General features: G+C 32.9%; 1 pseudogene; it reads left to right on the forward strand.

Moving 5' to 3' along the window:
* The first annotated feature begins 16,005 nt into the window (after window positions 1–16,005).
* LOC125620025 lies at window positions 16,006–16,102 on the forward strand (annotated as a pseudogene).
* Window positions 16,103–21,553: the final 5,451 nt, after the last annotated feature.

The raw sequence follows: 21,553 nt of genomic DNA on the forward strand, positions 1-21,553 counted from the left end.
AATTTGTTAATTATGCATATAAATTGTTTTTGTATTTGCATTTAAAACTAATTATAAATAAATATAAATGTTAAAATTCATTCTAATAATTAAGAATTTAAATTTTCCTTCATTTAATATATGAGATAACAAATATAATTATTATATAACATATATATTTTATTTATATATTTATTTATATATTTATACTAAATTTATAATCAAGTATGTAAAATAAAATTTTAAATATAACAAGCCAGTTGCGGTAGTGTAAGCCTGTAATCCCACCCTCTCTGGAGGCTGAGGTAAGCGAATTGCAAGTTCAGAGCCAGCCTCAGGAAAAGTGAGACCCTCACTTTCTTCTCAACTCAGTGAGACCCTGTCTCTAAATAAAGTACAAAATAGGGCTGGGGATGTGGCTCAATGGTCAAGTGCCCATGAGTTCAATCCCCCGGTACAATTTAAACATAACAAAACAAATATTATTATTAACAACAATATTATTGAAAATGGCACAGCTTTTTAGGTTTCTGTTTAATCTTAGATTATACCACTAGGGCTGTACAATCAAATTACTCTATTCATAAGTACTTGAAACTATTTCTCTCTAGTTATGCCACCAACACAAATTCAGTTATTAATTAAGTGCATTTTCTTTTATTGCTTTCAAAATAACTAATTTTATTTTGTTTTATAAATATTTGAGATATGCTTATTAGCTTTAGTCTAATATCAAAGGTATACTCAAAGAAGACTCAAATTTCCTAGGGGTTGTGTGTTTTTGCATTACCACCAGCGATATATGTTAAGTGATTATTCCTCCATATCCTTGCCAATAAAATGTGCTATGAAGTTACTAATTGATATTTTTGCTCAGGAAAATTCTGCAAATGACAAACAGAAAATTTACAGAACATAAAAATTAAGTAAAGAAATATATATTTAAAGAGCTGATCAATTGTAAATAGAAAATATGGGTTATAATTATAAAGTAGTAATTTTATCCATTTATCACATCAATAAAATTTTTAAATTTTTCTCAGAAAAAGTATGGCCAAGTTGTGGAGCCACAGAACTTTTCTGCTGTGTGTGTAGATATGTTCGATTCATTTGTAGAACTATTCACCTTATATAGTCAAGTTGCTGCTACATTTCTGATCAGCATTTTCATTTTTGGGTGTATATTCTAGAGAAACATCCGTGTGTGTGTGTGTGTGCGTGTGTGTTTGTGTATACATGTATATTTATATATATATATATATATATATATATATATATATATATACACACACACATATTTTATATTTATATACTAAAGACATCTGTAAGAACATTTATTACATTATTGTTTATAATAGGAAGAACTTAATTTGTATGTTAATCTATAGGGGTATAAATAATTATAGATTCATAGAATTAAATGTCACATAACAACAAAGTCAATGAACTAGGGCTCTAAGAATCAAATGGATAAATTAAAAAATATTTCGTGCAAAAATTAAAAAGAAATATTATAGATTGATACATAAAGTTTGATAATATAAGTGATGTCTGGTAATATGGAAATTGCATTAAATTTGCTACTTTAATAAGTAAAACATAGGTAACATATATTTATGTTACCTATATATAAATAAATATAAAATATATATTTATTCTATATATTTTAATGCTTTGTATGTAGGTTATATTTTGAAAAATATACATGTATATAAGACTGTATAGAAAATATACATTCTGAATATTATATGAATATAGGGAGTATTTGAAATATAAAATATACATATTTTACATTTTAGAGTAGAAAAGTACATATAGAAATACCTAAAAATATACTAATTAACAGTAAATTTAGGATAGATGCTCTCTTTAGGAATGAAGAGGATTAATATGAGTGGGTGTCACTGTCTTTAAAAACAGTAATATAGGGCTGGGGATATGGCTCAAGTGGTAGCGTGCTTGCCTAGCATGCCTGAGGCACTGCGTTCAATTCTCAGCACCACATTAAAAAAAATAAAATAAAGATATTGTGTCCACCTAAAACTAAAAAATAAATATAAAAACAGTAATATATGTTACATATACTATATTTTAAGCCAGTAGTTGGGTGTATTAATGTTTGTTATATTATTCTCTATTCTTTTCTGTATGTTTGAAATATTTCATAATTATACAAATAAATCTACATACATGAACATATATGCATATGTATATAATAGTAAGGTAGACATAAGAAGGTCAATATTGTCTAAACTTTTCATCATCCTGGGAAATGGAAAGAATTTTTAAAATTCAAGGTTGAAAAACCTTTCTTTGTAACATAGCAAGGTCTTGATAAAACAGAATTTAATTGAACTGAATCTTCAACTTATCCAAAATTATTAGGCTTGTCTTAAATTTTAGAAAATGCCATAAAACATAGGAATACTATGTGTGTTGTGTGTGTGTGTTTGATGAAAATTTTAAGCTTCCTTGCTCAATCTTGTAGTGAATTGAAATTGTGTTGATTTTTATATCTACCTCATGAGGACAAAATAATGTTGAGAATTTAGTTTCAGAATAAGACCACCCTCTGGCTTGAATCAAATGAATGAAATATGATATGTCAAGAGCTTTGTAATGTTTTGAACAACTAATTATAAAAAAAATTTAAAAAAGAACATGAAATCTAAAAAAAAAAGACCACCTTCCAGGTGTTATGAGATACTCAATTATCAATTACCAGAGAAATTCAATTATGTTACCTATGTTTTACTTATTAACGTAGCAAATGAACTAATGCATTTGAGAAAGAAAATAATTTTGACAACATTTTAAAGGTGTGGAATTCATTTGTAAAATGTAACTATTAGAAAATTCAATTAACCAGAACAAATTCTGGTTAATTAGGATGTTACTATAATAGCATTAAATTCTATTATGTCTGAATTCATTTCTCCATGAAATAAGCCTTTAGAATTTTTGATATAGAAACCTTACAAAATGTAAATCATGAATTTTGAGCTAAAATTCTTGTAGAGTAAAATTAACATAAAAAATACCAGTCAGAATATACCTAAAATGGTTACTGTGGAATGTAGTGAGATATTCAGAGAAAAGGATACATCCCTAAGGAAAAGAAATATGGGAAAAATTGTGAAAACCTTGGAGTTTTAAGATTTGAAGGGCGTTTAAAAGTTTCAGTCAATTGATATTAATATTTGGCTATAAAAATGATTTTAGGTTAGTTTGATGTTAGTTTACACAAATATGAATTTCTAGATGTCTTTACTCCTTTGAAGATTCTAAATTTATTTTATTAGTGCAAATTCTATAATCCTTCAATTCAGTGTCCATCTTCTTGAGATTTTCACTGTTGATTCCCCATTCTGTTAAAATGGAAACACATTTAAAAAGCTATAACTTAACCACTGATTATCAAAGTAAATTTTTTTCATACCATCATCTTGATAGGAATGTGATATTTAGTTTCTATTAAATTTTCACCATTTTATTTTCAGATGGTAAAAATAGAATATGAAGAGAGTAAGAAAAAAATTTCCAGATCATTTGAACAACAAAGGAAAGACATTCATTCATTCCTAACAAATTTATTGATGACCTACTATTTTCCAGAAACAGAGATATGGCTTATTTTATTAACACCAAGAAAAATAGCTTAGCAGTTAAAATTCTGTCAGAAGAAATCTTGAAATAAATTTACAGATTACTTGTTGATAAAAATAGAAAATTGCTATACTTTATTAAGCAAATATACCTTGACTTGATTTTTAGAAAGTATTAATACTGATTTGATTCAAAAAAAGAAACACTACTGTAGATATAAAAATAATATAATTTAATGCACGTTTAAAAAAACAATTAATATCAGTGTTATTTTGAAAAAAATAATAATCTATATTTTTTTCTAGTCTGATGTTTTACTTATTAAAAGTTTTATCCTAATAAATTATTTGTTTATACACACATGTCCTTATTTTCTTATTTTAGTTTTTAATCTTTACTTTTTGTTATAAATTGACAAGTTGTAGTTGTATACATTTCCGAGTTACTTAGTAATATAATGACTTATTAAAACAATGGGGAATAATTACATGAAGCTAGTTAACAAATCCAAAATGTGAAATTTTTAGTTTTTTGTAGTGAAAATATTTGGAATTTAACTTCAGTGATTTTGAAATTTACAACTCATTGTTATCTACCATATCCATTATACTGTGCAATATATATGCAAATAGGAAAAAAAAAGACTTTTAATTCCTGTTGACTTTGTACCTTTGATCATCATCTTCCCATTCTTTCAGCTCCCTCAGTCTTTGTAAGGCCCACTGTACTCTTTTCTTCTTTGAACTCCATTATTTCAGTTTCTACATACAAGTGAAAACATGGTGCCTGTCTTATTGTGCTTATTTTGCTTAGCATAATATTTTCCGATTCCATCTATATTATTACAGGAACAAAACTTATTTAATGTTTAAGGCTTAATATTATTCCTCTCTCTCCTTCTTCCTATCCCTACCCCGGGTGATTGTGTGTGTGTGTGTGTGTGTGTGTGTGTGTTTTCATCCATTCATCCGATGATGGACGTGTAGTTCAGTTGCACCACTTGGCTGTTATGAATTGTGCTGATATGAACATGAAAGTGTAGACATCTCTTTGGCACAGTGATTTCACATCTTGGGTAAATACCCAGAAGTGAGATTTCTGGATCATATGTAATTCTCTTAGTGTGCAGAAGAATCTCTATACTTTTCATATGGCTCCACAATTTTACATTTTCAGTAACTGTACAAGGTCCCCCTTTTTGTCACAACCTCACTAATAGTTCTTTCATTTATTTGGTAATAGCTATTTTGGCAGGTGTGAAATGATATCTCATTGTGATTTTAATTTGCATTTCTCTAATGATTAGTGAATTGGAGTATCTTTCCATATGTAGATTGACTATTTGCATGTTTTCTTTTGGTAAATGCCAATTGTGCTTCATTGTTTGTTTTTTAAAGCAAATTATTTGTTTCCTTTCTATAGAATTGTCTCATAGTTTTCCCCCTCTGATTTTGTCTAGTAACTTTACAGTTTCAGGTCTTAGGCTTAAGTCTTTAATTTATTTTGAGTTAATTTCCCATATGATCTGAGATAAAGGTTCAATTTCATTCTTCTTCTTATGGATATTCAGATTTCTCAATGCCTTTATAGAAAAGACTCTACTTTTCTCTATGGGAATACCTGGCACCTTCATTGAAAAGCAATTGACCATGTATATGTAAGTTCATTACCAGACTCTGTATTCTTGTATTCTGTTTCATAGTTAGATGAGTGTATTTTTGTGCCAATTCTACAATGTTTGCTTTATTATCACTTTGCAGTATAGTTTCAAATCAGGTAGAGTTGTGCCTTCAGATTTGTTCGTTTTGTTCATAATTGCCTGGTTATTTGTGGGGTTTATAAATGTTGTTTAGTGGTAACAAATGACTTTAGGGTTATTTTTTCTATTTTTATGAAAAAATGATATCTCTATCCATTTTGATAGAGATGGCATATTTGATTGAATATGAAGATGGCTTTGGGTAATATGTATATTTTAATATTGTTAATTATTCTATCTATTACCACAGGATATTTTTCTCTTTATTTTTGTCTTTTCCACTTTCTTTGATGTTTTATAAATATTATAAATGGGATAGTACTCTTGTTTTCTTTCTTAGACAGTATTCTGCAACTTATTTCTTCATTATTTCTACCAATTATCATTCCTAATAATATTATTTCTATTTTTGGTGGAATACTTAGTGCTTTCTATACAAAGATCATGTCATAAACCATCAGTGAAAATTTCTCTTCTCCCTTTCCTATTTGGATGCTTTCCCCTCTCATCCTCTCCCCTAACCCCACTCCATACATGCGTGGTTGTTGTGATGAGAACTTACAAAACTATATTGAATAGAAGTGGTGAGCCAGACATAGTGGGGCATGTAGCAGCTTGGGAGGCTGAGGCAGGAGGATTAGAAGTTCAAAGCCAGCCTCAGCAACATAGTGAGGCCCTAATTTACTTAGCGAGACCCTGTTTCAAAATTAAAAATAAAAAGGCTGGTGAAGGTGATGAAGCTCAGTGTTTAAGTGCCCCTGGATTCAATCCCTGGTACCGGAAAAAAAAAAAAAAAGGTGGGGGGCCAGTGAGAATGGGCATATTTTTCTTGAATCTTAGATGGAAGGTTTTCCATTTTTTATTCACTAAATGTTATATTTTCTGTGGAATTATCATTTATGATCTTTCTTTTGTTGAAGTACATTTCCTCTGTACATAATTTGTTGAATGATTTTTATCATAAAATGATGTTGAATTTTGTCAAATGCTTTTTTGGTATCTAATGAGATGTAGTTCAGTGTTAAAGTGTTTCTGGATTCAATTCCTAGTTACCATAATAAGGAAGAAAGAAAGAAAAGGTAAGGTAAGGTAAGGTATGAAAATACTAGGCAATAGGAATATTTGAGCTCCATTATAATATTGTGATTTCAATGTACATGAAATCTGGCATTAACCATAATGTTGTCATATGCTACATGATAATAAATTTATAATTTTTGCAGTCTTTTGGTGAATTTATACTTTTATCATTATATTGTGTCCTTATTTGTCTCTTTTAACAGTTTTTACTTTTTTGTCTATTTTTCCTGATACAAATGTTTACCTCTACTATTATTTGGTTTCCACGTGCATGAATTTTTTTTTTTTTCACGTCAGTCTCTCTGTGTACTTGAAGCTGACATAAATTTCTCATAAGCAGGGGCTGGGGATGTGGCTCAAGCGGTAGCGCGCTCGCCTGGCATGCGTGCGACCTGGGTTTGATCCTCAGCACCACATACAAAGATGTTGTGTCCGCCGAAAACTAAAAAAAAATATTAAAAATTCTCTCTCTCTCTCTCCCTCCCTCTCTCACTCTATCTTTAAAAAAAAAAATTTCTCATAAGCAGCATACAGTTGGGTCTTTTAATTCATTCATGCACTTTATTTCTATCAGATAATTTAATTATTTTTATTAAAAGTATTATCAATACATAAGGACTTAGTACTACCACTTTGTTAATTTTGGTTTGTTGTTTTATAGTTATTTTGTTTCTTTTTCTCTTACATCTTCCTTAGCAGCTTAATACTTTCCTATTGTAGTATGCTTTAGACACCTTTTTTTATTTTTTGCTTTTACTATGCATTTTGTTTTGTGATTACCATGAAACTTAATTACAGCGTCTTACTGATGTCTATTTCAAGCAGATAATAAATTAACTTTGATATCATACAAAAGCTCTATATATTTATTCTTCCCAATTTATCGCTTTAGTCTTAGAATTTGCATCATTTTTAACATTTTGTTTTACTTAGTTGTTATTAATAGTTTTTTCACTTAACACTCATACTAGAGAGTAAATTACCACTAGAGATTAAAACACCACCATTACTATCTTAAAATATTCAGAATGTGGCTCTGTTACTTAACCATATAATTTTGTGCTTCTCTAATTTTTATGTGATAAATGAGTGCCCTTTAGTTTCAGTTTAAGGAGCTCCCTTAAGTGATTTCTGTAAGGCAAGTTTAACAGTGATAAACTCCCTTAACTTTGGTTTGTCTAGGGAAGTTTTTGTATTCTCCCTCAATTAGGAAAAATGGCCTTGATGAGCAAAATATTCTTGGTTGGTAACTTTTTGGTTTTGTTTTTTTTCCTTTGGCAGTTTAAATATACATTCCAGTCTCTCCTGACCTCTAGTATTTCTGCTGAGGAATCTACTCATAATAGTGTGGGGACATCTGTACATGTTATGTTATCTCTTGCCTCTCTCTTTTCTGTATTTGATTTTGATAATTTGATTATTATGTGTCTTGGTGAACTCATGTTTGAGTTGAAACTGAATGGCTTTTCTGTGCTTCCTATACCTAGATATTGACATCTTTCCATAAATTAGGAAAAATTTTGCTAATATCTCTTTAAATAAACTTTCTTGGCCTTTTATCTTTCTTTAATTCCTATTGAATATAGGTAATATCTCTTGATGGGGTCCCATAATTCTTGTAGATTTTTAAAAATTCTTTTTCATTCTTTTTTTTTGATTCTGTAATTCACTTAAGGCATTCCATCATTCAGCTTATTGATTCTTTTTCTAGCCTGACTGAGTTGCTATTGTAGCTTCTATTACACTTTTCAATTTAATCATTATATTCCTCATCTCTAGGATTTCTGTTTTTATTATTTCTATTTTTTCTTCAAACTTCTTTTGTAAATTTCATTTACTCTTCTACCTGAATATCCTAAATTCTTTGCCATTTCATAGATCTCTTTTTCTTCAGTGCCCATTGTTGGAAATCTGTTTCTTTCCTTTGGAGATGTCATCATTGTTTGAGTTCTTGTGGTCTTTGTGTCCTTGTATTCTTGGCTGCACATCTGAGGAAAGAGTTGCCTTTTCAGGTTTAACAACTGTCTCTGGTAGAAAAAGGTCTTCACCAATTCATATAACTTGTGATGGTTATATGTGCTAGCTGGTAATGACTTTTTTTTTTATTTTTTATTTTTTTTATTGGTTGTTCAAAACATTACAAAGCTCTTGACATATCATATTTCATACATTAGATTCAAGTTGGTTATGAACTCCCAATTTTATCCCAAATACAGATTGCAGAATCACATCGGTTACAATGACAGGCAAAGATATCTGGACTGCTGCCTTGCTCTGAGTTTGAATGGGGCAATTGGCTGCCCTCTGCAATCAGGCTGAGCTGCTGGATGGCACTCCTCATAGTAGGCCTGGTCAGAAAACACGTTCCTTCACCTGCCAGATGCTCTTGCTATTTGTTTAAACAGACAGGGCTGCAAAAGAAACCCCAAGTTTAAGTGGAGACATTGATTAGGATGGATAGGACCAGCTTCTTTGCTCAGTGGACGGGCACCATTGAGATTTGCCCCCATGCCATGCAGTACCTTGGGATGGGCTTTGATGCTGAGTTGAAGGTTGTTTAAACTCCTGGATGTAGTGTAACTAGCTCCTGCTCTTTTCTGTAACTCACTGTGGCAATTATCTTCCTTCCTAAGCCATGTCTAGGGGTGAACTTTGAGTCTTCACTAAGGACTGTTAAACTTCCAAGTGTAGACATTGATTCCTGCTCTTTTTATCATAATTTATTCTATCAGGGCCTCAGGATAGCATCTGAGGCTAGTCCTGTAGGCTAGATGACTGGGAAATGAAGCCAGGTAGAACTGTTCTCCTCTTCTGAGCACGAGAAGATCAGCACTGAGAGTGTTCTGAGTGTTCTCAAGCATCTCTGACTGGGCATTACCACTGACAGGTACACATAGATCTACTGACAGGTACACATAGATCTACTGACAGGTACACATAGATCTACTGCCAAGTTCTGCCTGCTGGTTGCTGTGGGCTCTACTTCCTTGTTTTGTTTTTACCTGAACCAGGTGGTACAACTATTCTGTTTTCCCCTGTGCTTCATTTAAGATGAGATTAAAATGAACTTTATGGGAAATGTCTCAGAATACTGGGGAGGCTTGGTATCCAGCTCCAGTTATTTTTCCGTCTTAGAAACTGTGAGAATCCTCTGTGTGTCTTTGTCAGTTTTTTTGCGTCTGTGACTAAAAGATCGGACCAGAAGAATTTTAGAGGAGTAAAAGTTTATTTGGGAGATCAGGGTTCCAGAGGTCTCAGTCCATAGATAGCCAATTCCATTCCTTGTGCCTCAAGATGAAGTAGAACATCATGATGGAAGAGTGTGGGGGAGAAAAGCAGCTTACATGATGACTAAGAAGCAGAAAAATTCCACTTGCCAGATATAAAATATACATCCCAAAGGCACACCCCAGTTACCCACCTCCTCCAGCCACACCCTACCTACCTTTAGTTCCCACTCATTTAATCCCATCAGAGGACTAATTCACTGATTGGGATGAGGCTCTCATAATCAAGTCAAGTGGAAATATCTCTTTGACATTTTCCATGTGGATTTTATCCTATTATGTGGCCCATGGAACTGACTTGGGCTTGTATCCAATTTTTGGAGTTTACACCACAGTGTTCTTTTGTGAATGGTTCCTAGTTTACATATCTGTAGTGAAGCCTATTCTGCCATCTTGCTGATGTCACTGCCATTTGGCTATAGATTTTTAGATATAGTGAATATCTATTGTAAATCAAAATATTAAGAGTTTCAAAGTCATTTAATGTAATCAAGGACAAAAGTTGCTGCCCTCAAACATTCTAAAAAAATAACAAAATAATGGCTGCCAAATAATTCTTGAATATTTGAAGTGCGGATGAAATCACTGGCTTTTCAATAATGTAATATATAATGGAGTACTTAGGAAAATATAACCTGCTCCCACAGTAAGGGAATTATCTTCTATAAGGAGTAAGACATGTTCTTTATCCTCCTCTCTATTAATCTGAATACATAAACCTGTGATTCCAATTTTCTTTCTCCTGTCCTGTTTGGAAACTCTGATCTGCCTTTGAAGTCCACTTGAGGGCAAACTTGTTCCTTATGATACCTTTGCATGCAGAGAAAAAAAAATGTAGATTTGATTCAACTCATATTAAAGATGCATCACCTTTTGAAATGGATTAATCTCTCAATAAAAAGACCAATCAATTTCAGAACCAGATATAGTTCATTCTCTATTAAATCAGATGTATTATTCATTTCCTAACATCTATAACCTGTTAATTAGAAGCCTACTTTTATACCCTAGGTTTGGATAAAATATATCATCTATTAAGTATATCAATATTGAATAAAACAAAATGTATGTTAAATGAATATTTCAATAAATGAAATTTCTTATTGTAAAATATTAGCATTTTTGTTAATTTCTGTTTTAGTTTCGTAAGGAAAATAAGTTGGTTTATAAGTAGCCTGTTTGAGTTTTATTTATTCACTTATTTTTTTTTGTTTTTTGAAGATGGTAAATATTATTACAACTTAACTATCTTCTTAAACATTGTAAGAATTGTCATTACTGGTTATTATTTCTCTGACAAATAGCAAAGAATTTATGGATTTGACTTGTAACAATACTACTTAATATTTTTCACATTAAGTTTTAAAGACTTTTACATTAGGGGCACTGAGAAAATTAGCTGCTATATTTAGTGTCACAACTAAATTAGAATTAGGTTTTTCACATTTATTGTTTTTGCACAAACTTCATGGTACATTTTTTAAAGTAATTTTGTTTCCTAGCTTCCTATATTAAATGTTAAACAAATTATGCCCTAAATATCAAATGTTATGCTAACTAATGAAACTCTTTGGAATTTTCTGATTATGTGTACCAAACTTTGAATGGTAAATCAACCTCTCAGGATTTAAATCATTCTTTTTCTCTTTTCTTTAGTTACCTTTTATTTTCAAACATAACGGTATTTTTTAAGTTCTCTTTCTGAGAAATTCACAAGCACTGCCAGTCTTAGCTGTCCTCAAGGGGCCATACCCAAGTACCCTACCCCAACTCCAGAAGAAATGAACTCAAAGCCACTGAAATGATAAAATTTCACAGGGAGTTTTCTTACAGAGGTAGAGAAAAACAACTTTTTTTGTTGTTGTGGAAATCATGAATCTTTTAAAACAACTCTGCGAAGTCAACTTCAGATCTGCATTTCTAAATGTGTGTATCCTTTCCCAATCTGACAGCATTAGTAAACACCTCCAACAGCTCATTTTAGCCCTATTTGAAATGCTTTTCAAACTCTCTTTTTGTGTTCCAAAATATTTGTCATTTTCCATAGGCCTCTGAAGTTTTTGTGTCCTTCCTCTCTTCCTGGAGAAAGTGGCTCTGCTGAACCTTTTCTATACAACTCCAGCTGTTCCTCTGTCAGGATTATCTTTATTTTTTCCAGTCTAATGGTTTCTTTCCCAAATTCCACTTTGATTTAGAGATTCCTCATATCACATATTTTAGCTCTATCCCTCTGTATTTTAATCTGTTATTTTTTTCAAAACATTTTTTTTAAATTGTGTGTCTGTCTTATTTACATTCTATAATTTTTATCCATGAATTTTACAGTTTTTAGGAAACAATTATTTACAGGTCCTCATTCTTCTTGGCTTGATAAACTGAGCAATTTCTCATTTATTTATTTTTTAATCAACTCTTTCATCTATACTTTTTTCTTGAACTTTTTAAGACATAGATTTCTCTCTTCAAAAAGCTATGATAAGGCTTGGGAAGCTGAGGCAGGAGGATCATAAGGTCAAAGCCAGCCTCAGCAATGGTGAGGCACTAAGCAACTCAGTGAGACCCTGTCTTTAAGTGCCCCTGAGTTCAATTCCCAGTAAACCTCACCCCTCCACACACAAAAATAGCTATAAAAAGCCAGCTGTGCTGCCACATGGCTATAATACCAGCAGCTCAAGAGACTGAGGCAGGAGGATTGCAAGTTCGAAGGCAGCCTTGGCAACTTTGTGAAGTCATAAGCAACTTAGTGAGACTGCCTCAAAATTAAAAAAAAAAAATGTAGTAGACTGGTGATGATGTCACTCAGTGGTTAAGCACCCTTGAGTTCAGTAACTGGTAATGACAACAACAACAAATAGCTGTAATAAGTTCTTGGGTTTAAAAGAACAAGTCGAATAATACATTTCATAAAATTTGGTTAGCAATTAAAGAATTGATGTTCATGTATGATTGGTGGAGTTGGCTTCATTATATGAAAATTCCATTAAGCATAGGCACAGACAAGATGTTATAAGTTAATAAATACTTAATTTTCCATCAATGTATAAATTTTAGACAAAAATATTTTTTTCATAAACCAGATTAGAACTTTGTAACTTATATAAAAGTGACAAATAAAACTGTGGAGTTTATTAGTTATATGCATTTGTCCTTTGGTATCAGTGGGAGATTAGACTCCCCACAAATATTGAAATCCTTAGATACTAAAGTTGTTTAGAGGAAGTGGCATTATTTATACAAATAGTCTATACAGATTTTCCTGTACACTTAACATCATCTCTAGATTGTTTTAATACATAATACCATGTAAACACTACATAAATAGTTCTCATATTTTTTAGGGAAGAATGACAAGAAAAAAATGTCTGTAAGTGTTCAATATAGATGCAATTTCTTTTTCCAAATATTATTTATCTGAGATTGTTTAACTCCACATATGGGGAACCCACAGATATAGTAGGTCTACAGCATGACTTACATTATATAATATATAATGGTTACATATGTGTTAATATTCTCAAAATTACTCCACTTGGGCCAACTTAGACTAGAATATAAAAATAAAAATAATCTCAGGAAAAATTAACGCTGTTTAGCAAATTATTACCCAAACACAGGTGGAAATTTTCAAAAAATAATAGTAGAAATAATGGAAAAATATGGTTGATGTTGACTTCCAATAAAATAAACAAATCATACTAGAAAAATATGCTGAATTCATTCACTTGTTTATTCATTCACTAATTCAACAGGCATGTTTTTTGTGTATTGATTTATCTAAAATTGCTATGCACTAAAAAAAAATAGATAAAATATGGCTTTAGCCTTCAAGCTGACATATCTAGAAAGGAAAGCAAACATATCCATAAAGAAGTGCTACATACACTAAATGTTCTAACAAATTTATAAACTAAGTACATTGATGAAAATCACCATGCACAGTGAGCGGTTGGAAAGAGCAGGCATAGCTTTGTGAATAGACATACCTTAAGGTTGATATCTGTATGGTGATGAGCTGCAATCTAGGCATCAAGAAGGAAAGGACGCCTGGGGCCTAGAGAACAGGTTGAAGGAAAGGCAAGGTGGAAATAAAGCATTTGTATCCATTTGGGAACTGCTTCATGAACCTTGGTCCCTTTAAAGGCAGGAGTAATTGGTAGGGGATTATGAACTTATAAATGCAAAAAAGCATCAGTTATTTTTTTTGTTTTTAATTTCCATGCACTTATCCTCTCCTTGGCTTTTGCTGTTAACAACATCAAAAACAGTATTGATTATAGTCATTAATATAAATTGTTAAAACTTTCTATATAATTAGTACTTTTAGTATATTCATTCATCTGATCTTTAAAACAATCCTATATTTATTATTTCCCTTAATTTATAGATAAAGGAACTGCAACATGAATAGGGTAAGTAACTTACCTGAAATATTAAGCTAGTGAATGACAGAGAGGATAGGAATCCAAAACTGTCTATCACAAAACCTTGCCTACACTAATATATAATAACTTGTTCCTATTAATGTCAAAAGAAGAAGAATCTGATACTGGAAAACCAGCTCCATCTGCTTCTATGAACAGTATCTAGAAAAAATAAAACAAATCTAGATGTTATTTGCCAAGGAATAGCAAGTATGTTTCCGTTTATTTTATTTCCTAATTATAAAAGTTAACACATACTACTTGTAAAATTTTAAATAATGCACCATACACATAATATATATTTTGTGAATGAGTATGTGTGTGTGGGTATGTGTGCATAATAATGTTATATACCAAGGTTCCTGCTAATGAATAATTAGTTCATGAACAAGGGCTTAAAATATATGAATAGTCCCAAAGTTTCAATCTTAAATTCATGTGCATATGCAGATACATGATAATTAAAAGCTGTTCTTCACATTCTTTAGGAGGATTAAAACAAAAGTAAGGTTTTAGCAACTTCAAAACAACCTAGGATGCATTGGAACTCAGAGGAGCCTCAGAGAAAATTGATTTACTTTAATTCCTCAGTAGTGAGAAGTATCTGCTTAGTATGTTAAAATTGCATACCATGTCAAGGAGGTAGCCAAATGACGAATTATATCAATGGATCTCAGAATATTGGAAAATATTGGGTTGACTAGAGCACTTAAGTCTAAGAAATTTGTTCAGTTTCTCTCCAGTGCAACACCATTAAATTTAATTACAAAGCGAAACTTATTTTTGTTATACAAATAATATCCCCACGTAGCCTAATTTAAACTAATTGCCGACACAGTTTTCATTCCAAGGGGAAAACTAAACTAAAATAAGTGCTGACTTATTGAAAATGTCTTTAATTATATTATCACATTGAATTCTTCTTTGACCCTTCTTCAAAAGTTACTTTTAAAATCAGAAATATTACTGTAAATTGTGGGTACCTGCAATTTGTAGAGCTACTCCTGCCTGACCTACTTTACTAGTCATTTTTACTTCTCATGTAAAAATTATCATTTTGCAGAAAAATCTCTGAATATCTACAATGGGACATGAATAACCATGCTATTTTTCTTCATTTTCATTTCTTGTTATCTTATTACTTGTTAGGAGGAGAAAAATCCCATCTGTGAATCTGGAGGTGAAAGAATGTCCATGTGTGACCTTGGGCATTGAGGGATTTTTTATTTATTTATTTATTTATTTGCATATGAGGAGCCCAAGGAGCAGACGTGTCAAGTGCACCTTCTGTAGAATGCTATGGAATAGTAACACTGGAACAAAGGGCTGGGCCCCTGTTTTCTCTCACAGCATGGAAGAAATAAGATTTTTAGTTGGATTCAATGATGGCCTCACCAGAGTCATGTCACCAGCTCTTATAGGGAGATAACATTTAAATGACATCAGTCAGGCTGGCTGGAGGGCATCCCAACCCATCATTAACTCAAATCTTGATGACTGGCTAGGAGAAGAGCTCTTGAGACAACAATTGGATGGAGAAAACATTACCAGTGCTGCATAGGAAGTTATGTCAAAAATTTTGTTGGCTTAATTCTCATTTCCTTTTGAACTCTGAGGTGGGAGAAAGGGGACCCAGATTTTTACACTTCTGGTCCTGGTACAAGATACAGTTTGTTCAAAAGTAATTATTTTAAAACTTGTGTAATAATCTAACATACTTCAGCCAATCCTGAATTTTTATTTCTCTAACCCCGTGATGGGAGTATACAAGAGGGTGTAGTTTTTAGGAAACATAGCACAGGACTTGTGTTGTGCTGTGTGAGCTCTACTTGGCAATTGTGCTTCTCGAGTTTGCCTTTAAAAGTCAGTTTATGCACTTCAGCAGTTCAAAAGATAAAATTGAAGAGAAAAGACGAACATGGCCCCTGAACCAGGATGACCTGCAAATTCATGGAGCATTCCATATTTTTTTTAAAAAGTCATCTTTCTCTTTTAGACTTCACTTCATAAAGGCATCATGAAGCTCAGAATTAATAGGAATTATGTCCTATAAGCTTTTTATTTTGAAAGACCCAAATTTTAATTGTGCAATGGAGAAGGAGAGATTTCTCATCTTAAGTGGTAACAAGAAGGTTTCTCAATCTCTATAACATGGACAGATTAGGTTAGATAATTCTTTTCTCTAGAGAAGCTCTGTTCTGTGTTTCGGGATATTTTACAGCATCCTTTGCCTCATCCTGCTCAGTGCCTGTAGAATCCCTCCCCGGTTGAACAACTCAGAAAAGAAAGAAGTCTCTAGACATTGCAAAATATCCCTTGGGGTAAAATATGCCCTTAGTTGAGAACCAGGGAGATGGCATAAATCTATGAAACTGATTACTTTTCTGCCTTTTTCCAATCTACTTATTTATCTAACACGTGAAAAGGCCAAGTAAATGACATCTTCAGCATAAATATTCCCCACCAACACTCCTGACCTGTATGTTCTGTGTGGGGAATAAAAGAATGAATAAATCAAGCATTTACTTTGGATTGTGTTCAAAGAAAGAAGAAATCCACTCATGGAAAATGATTATCAGAAGGCAACATGTCCGTGATCCCAGCTAACTTGGAAGACTGAGGCAGAAAGTCCCCTTAGGAAACTTAGTTGGACGCTATGTCAAAATTAAACATAAACTTTCTTTTCTTTTTCCACTCTGGCTTCTGTGTATGAGAGAAAACATGACCCTTGACCTTCCGAGTTCGACTTATTTCTCTTAATGTGATGAAGACCAACAGAGTTTTCAAAAAATCAACATTTACATTCTCCTCCTTTTCTCAGTTTTTATCAAAAACACATGAAAATATTTTGCAGGGGAGTAAACATACACAAAAAGAAATTTTGCATTTTTCTACTTAAGAAGTTTATAATTGCTTTGAAAATTAGGTAAAGATAAAGTTATTAATATTCTGGACTTTATTCTGCAAGTAGAGTTACTGTATTTTGTTGTTTCTTTGATTACCAGAGCCAAGATTCTTATTCATTTATTTATTTATTGGAATGAAGAACTGAAACTGGGGGCACTAAACCACTAAGCTATATCCCCAGCCCCCCCCCGCCCCCATTTAGAAATTTTGAGACATGGTCTTGCTAAGTTGCTGAGGGCCTCACTAAATTGCTGAGGCTGGCCTTGAACTTTTGATTTTCCTGCCTTATTCTCCCAAATTGCTGGAATTATAGGCATGCATCACCATGTCCAGTTCCTAAAGATTAGTTTTTTGATATGAAAACTCATGACCACAGTTGAATACATGATCAAAACCTCATCCTGAGACTGAAATATGACAAATAATTACAGCAGTCTCATTATGAATTTAGTCTAATAGAAATGACCACAGGTAAAAGAAATTCATTGGATTATTATACTCCTAAATTTTTATTTTGTAGAAAATTTGGCAGAAGAGAATGGTCATATGGTGTTAAACACTCTGTTCAATTTTGCTAATAATTGCCACCTCGGCTTTTTGGCACTGTGATGTGAAAAGTTCTATTACAGAGATTAAGCTTTACTAAAAGTATAGAGAAAGGCAATGTGTATAAATTTGCTAACTGACAGCTCTGCAGAATGATATTCAGTGTTTATCTCCAGAGAAAAGTAGAACAGAAAGTAGTGGAAGTATATTCCTTAAAGTGGCCCTGCCAATTCCAACCAGCTTGAATGACCTAGAAGCATGAGAAAGTACTTAGATCAGGAGAAGCACTGAATCATTGTCTTAATATCAGATTTATGCCAATAAAATGATGTCCTTTGTGTAAAGATTCTTCTTACTTTTGTTTTATAGATAATGATATTGCTCCATGTACACAGAAGAAAAATGAGTTCTAATCTTCATATTCTCCCTTGAATGAGCCACATACATTGTCTCATTGAACTTCCACTAACAGTGAACATTATGCCCCTAACAGAGATGAGAAAACTGAGGCCTGGAATGTTTGTGAACCTCTTCCCAAACTCAGAGAGTGCACTAAATAGGTGAACTTAGATTTCTTAACCAGATTGTCATCACCCCAAGACACATTGTTCACTACAGTTTTCAAAAATATGATTTGAGTAGTCTGTACCTTTTATTTATCACTTATCTAAACTGTAAACCTGGCCTTGTTCCTATTATCCATCTGTATGTGAGATGGAAAGTTGAAGTAGAGACATCCTTATTACCTGAGGAGTTAAAGTAATTGCCATAGCTCCACTTAGAAAGCTTTTAGTGACACTGGTTGACCCAGGAAAGGATAGCTTTTAAACTGGGTAGTATTTTAAGTATTATGTTTCAGTTCCCATCACCTTTCAAAGACTATTAAATTGTTTTGTTATAATGGAAATTTACTATAATGAATATTCTGCTATGCTATATTTCCAATTTTTAAGAAATGGAAATGAAAGAAATCTGATGTGTAATTTATCTATTTAGTATGCACAAGGGCAAGAGGAGACTGGCAGGCCCGTATCATTCCTGGCCACTTTATGGTATACTTTTTCAGAGACCTTATTTACATGATTTGCTTAGATGACTTATTTAATAATTAAGAAGGGAGTTATTGGGGATGTATAAAGAATTTGATCTGAGGAATATTGAAAAGCTAACAAGATTGTGGCATATGGTTAAAAGTGTGGGCATTCAATTTAAACAGACCAATAACAAAGGAAGGAATAGAAGAAGCCATCAAAAGACAATCCAACCAAAAAAAGCCCTGGACCGGATGGGTATACAGTGGAGTTTTACAAAACCTTCAAAGAAGAATTAATACCAATACTTTTCAAGCTATTTCAAGAAATAGAAAAAGAAGGAGCTCTTCCAAATTCATTCTATGAGGCCAACATCACCCTGATCCTGAAACCNTTAGCATTAAACAAAGACGAGTGGGGGGAGAGAAAGGGAGAGAGAAGGGAAAGCATATGGAAATGGTAGGAGACCCTCAATGTTACACAAAATTACATATAAGAGGTTGTGAGGGGAAAGGGGGGGGGGGCAAGGGAGAGAATTGAACAACAGCAGATGAGGTAGAGAGGGAAGATGGGAGGGGAGGGGAGGGGGGATAGTAGGGGATAGGAAAGGTAGCAGAATACAACAGTCACTAATATGCCATTATGTAAAAATGTGAGTGTGTAACCGATGTGATTCTGCAATTTGTATTTGGGGTAAAAATGGGAGTTCATAACCCAATTGAGTCAAATGTATGAAAGATGATATATCATGAGCTTTGTAATGTTTTGAACAACCAATAAAAAAAAGTGTGGGCATTGAGGTCAGAGGTTAGATAGAGTTGAATTCAAGTTCTGGCAGATTGTTGTCTTAAAAAATATTGTTATAAATATGTGTTTATGGGTTTTAATGAAATAATTCTGAATATGAAACTGCTTAGCTGAGGGCTTATCACATAGTACACATTCAATAAATGACATGAGGTGTTAAAACAGCAACTGCAAAGCAATCGTTGTTCATCTAGCTTTCCTCTCCTCTTCACCTCTAGCTACAGTGTGAAATGAGTATATTTCAAATTGGAAATGGCCTTAATAGAACATAGGTAACTGCCCTTCCTTGTGAGTATTTTTTAACACTCTATTAACCAACTTCCTACTGCCTTTTCTTGCTCTACAGTTTCTCAACCAAGCAGCCAAAATGATCCTTCTAAACATAAATCAGGTTATGTCACACCTCTACTCATACTGTCTGGATGCTTTCCTGTCTTATACATAGGAAAAACTAAAGTACACTATTGGCAGGAATGCAAAATGCATCTATATAGTGAAGCCATTATGGAAAACAGAATGGAGGTCCTGGGAAATAGAAATTTACAAAACTACCATATGATTCCATAGCAATCCCTCGTCTGAGTATTTTTATCAAAAAGAAATGAAATCAGAATCTTGAAGAGATATTAGTACTCTCCTGTTCACTGCAGCACTATTGACAATTGCCAAGGTGTGGAAGCAGTCCAAATATCCATTTATAGATGAACAGATTTGAAAAAGTGTGATATGGATAAATTAAATATTATTAATTTTTTTTGTACCAGGGAATGAACTCAGGGACACTTAGCCACTGAGCCATATCTCCAGCCCTTTTTTATATTTTATTTAGAGAAAGGATCTCACTAAATTGCTTAGCACCTTGATTTTTGCTGAGGCTGGCTTTGAACTCCTGCCACTGGGATTACAAGCATGCACCACCATGCCTGGCTAGATAAAATTAAATATTTTATTCAACCATAAAATGTTGGAAGTTCTGCCATCTGAGGCAATATAGATGAACTCTGAGGACATTGTTTTCAAGTGGAATAAGTAAGTAAGCTACGGAAGGGCTAACACTGCATGAGTCCACTTACGTGAAACATAATACAAACTGAAATTTCATAGAAACAGAATAGAAAGATGGTTGCCAGGAATTGAGGGAAGGAGGAAAAAGGGGAGTTGATAATCAGTGGTACAGAAGTTATGCATGAGTGATAAACTCTGGAGATTTTTTGTGTAATATTTTGCCTATAGATAAATAACACTGAATTATACACTTAAAAATCTGAAAGGATAGAGTTCTGGATCTCATATTGTGTTCTTAGCACAATAACACTAAATAAAAAGTAAACTAATAATCATTATAATTATTTTTGTGGTGTTGGGGAGTGAACCCATGGCCTCATGTATGCTAGGCAAGCATTCTACAACTGAGCAACATCCCCAGCTCATATTAATTATTTTTAAAAAATTACAATAGTCACCAGGGCTATTGCTACAACTATAGATTCCAATATTCCTTTGACCCTGAATCTCCTTCCTACTTTCTCACACTCTCTGAGCTTCTTTTTAGCAGCCTTCTCCCTATTCTCCAGCTGACCAGCTGTACCTTAGGCTTCAGCAATCACTTTTCTCTCTGCTTAGAGGTTCTACCCCAACATGTTGGTGTCTTATTACCTGCTCAGCTGGAAAGTTTTTTCAAATGCTACTTCTCAAAGAGGGCTACTTTCATTATTCTACTTACAAGTGCAAGCTAGGTCCCCACGCCCTCAATCCATGAACTTCCTGATATCCATGAAACAAAGTATTTAATCTTTTCCTCACAGGCAATATAATAATCCCTGTTACTTCTATCATGTCATATCATGTATTTTGAATTTTTGTTGCTCTTGTTGCAATTATTATTATCTACCTCCGCCTATGGGCTGAGGTCACAGAAGATACTCAAAAATAAATCATGGTGGACTAGAATAAAATAAGAGGCAACATCTGGTCTTGCTCAAGCAATGACAAATTTTCTCAACAAGAATATAGAATGACATAGATTTTTAACTTAGCAGTTTATAAACACGGAGCTGTTTGTGTGCTATTTAGGCGCGGACCTGGTACCTCTTTTGTGAAGTAGCAGCTGAAGAGACTCTGGTACACGCC

The sequence above is a fragment of the Marmota marmota genome, unplaced genomic scaffold (assembly GCF_001458135.2).
Source record: "Marmota marmota marmota unplaced genomic scaffold, marMar, whole genome shotgun sequence".
In the NCBI taxonomy this organism is placed as follows: Eukaryota; Metazoa; Chordata; class Mammalia; order Rodentia; family Sciuridae; genus Marmota; species Marmota marmota.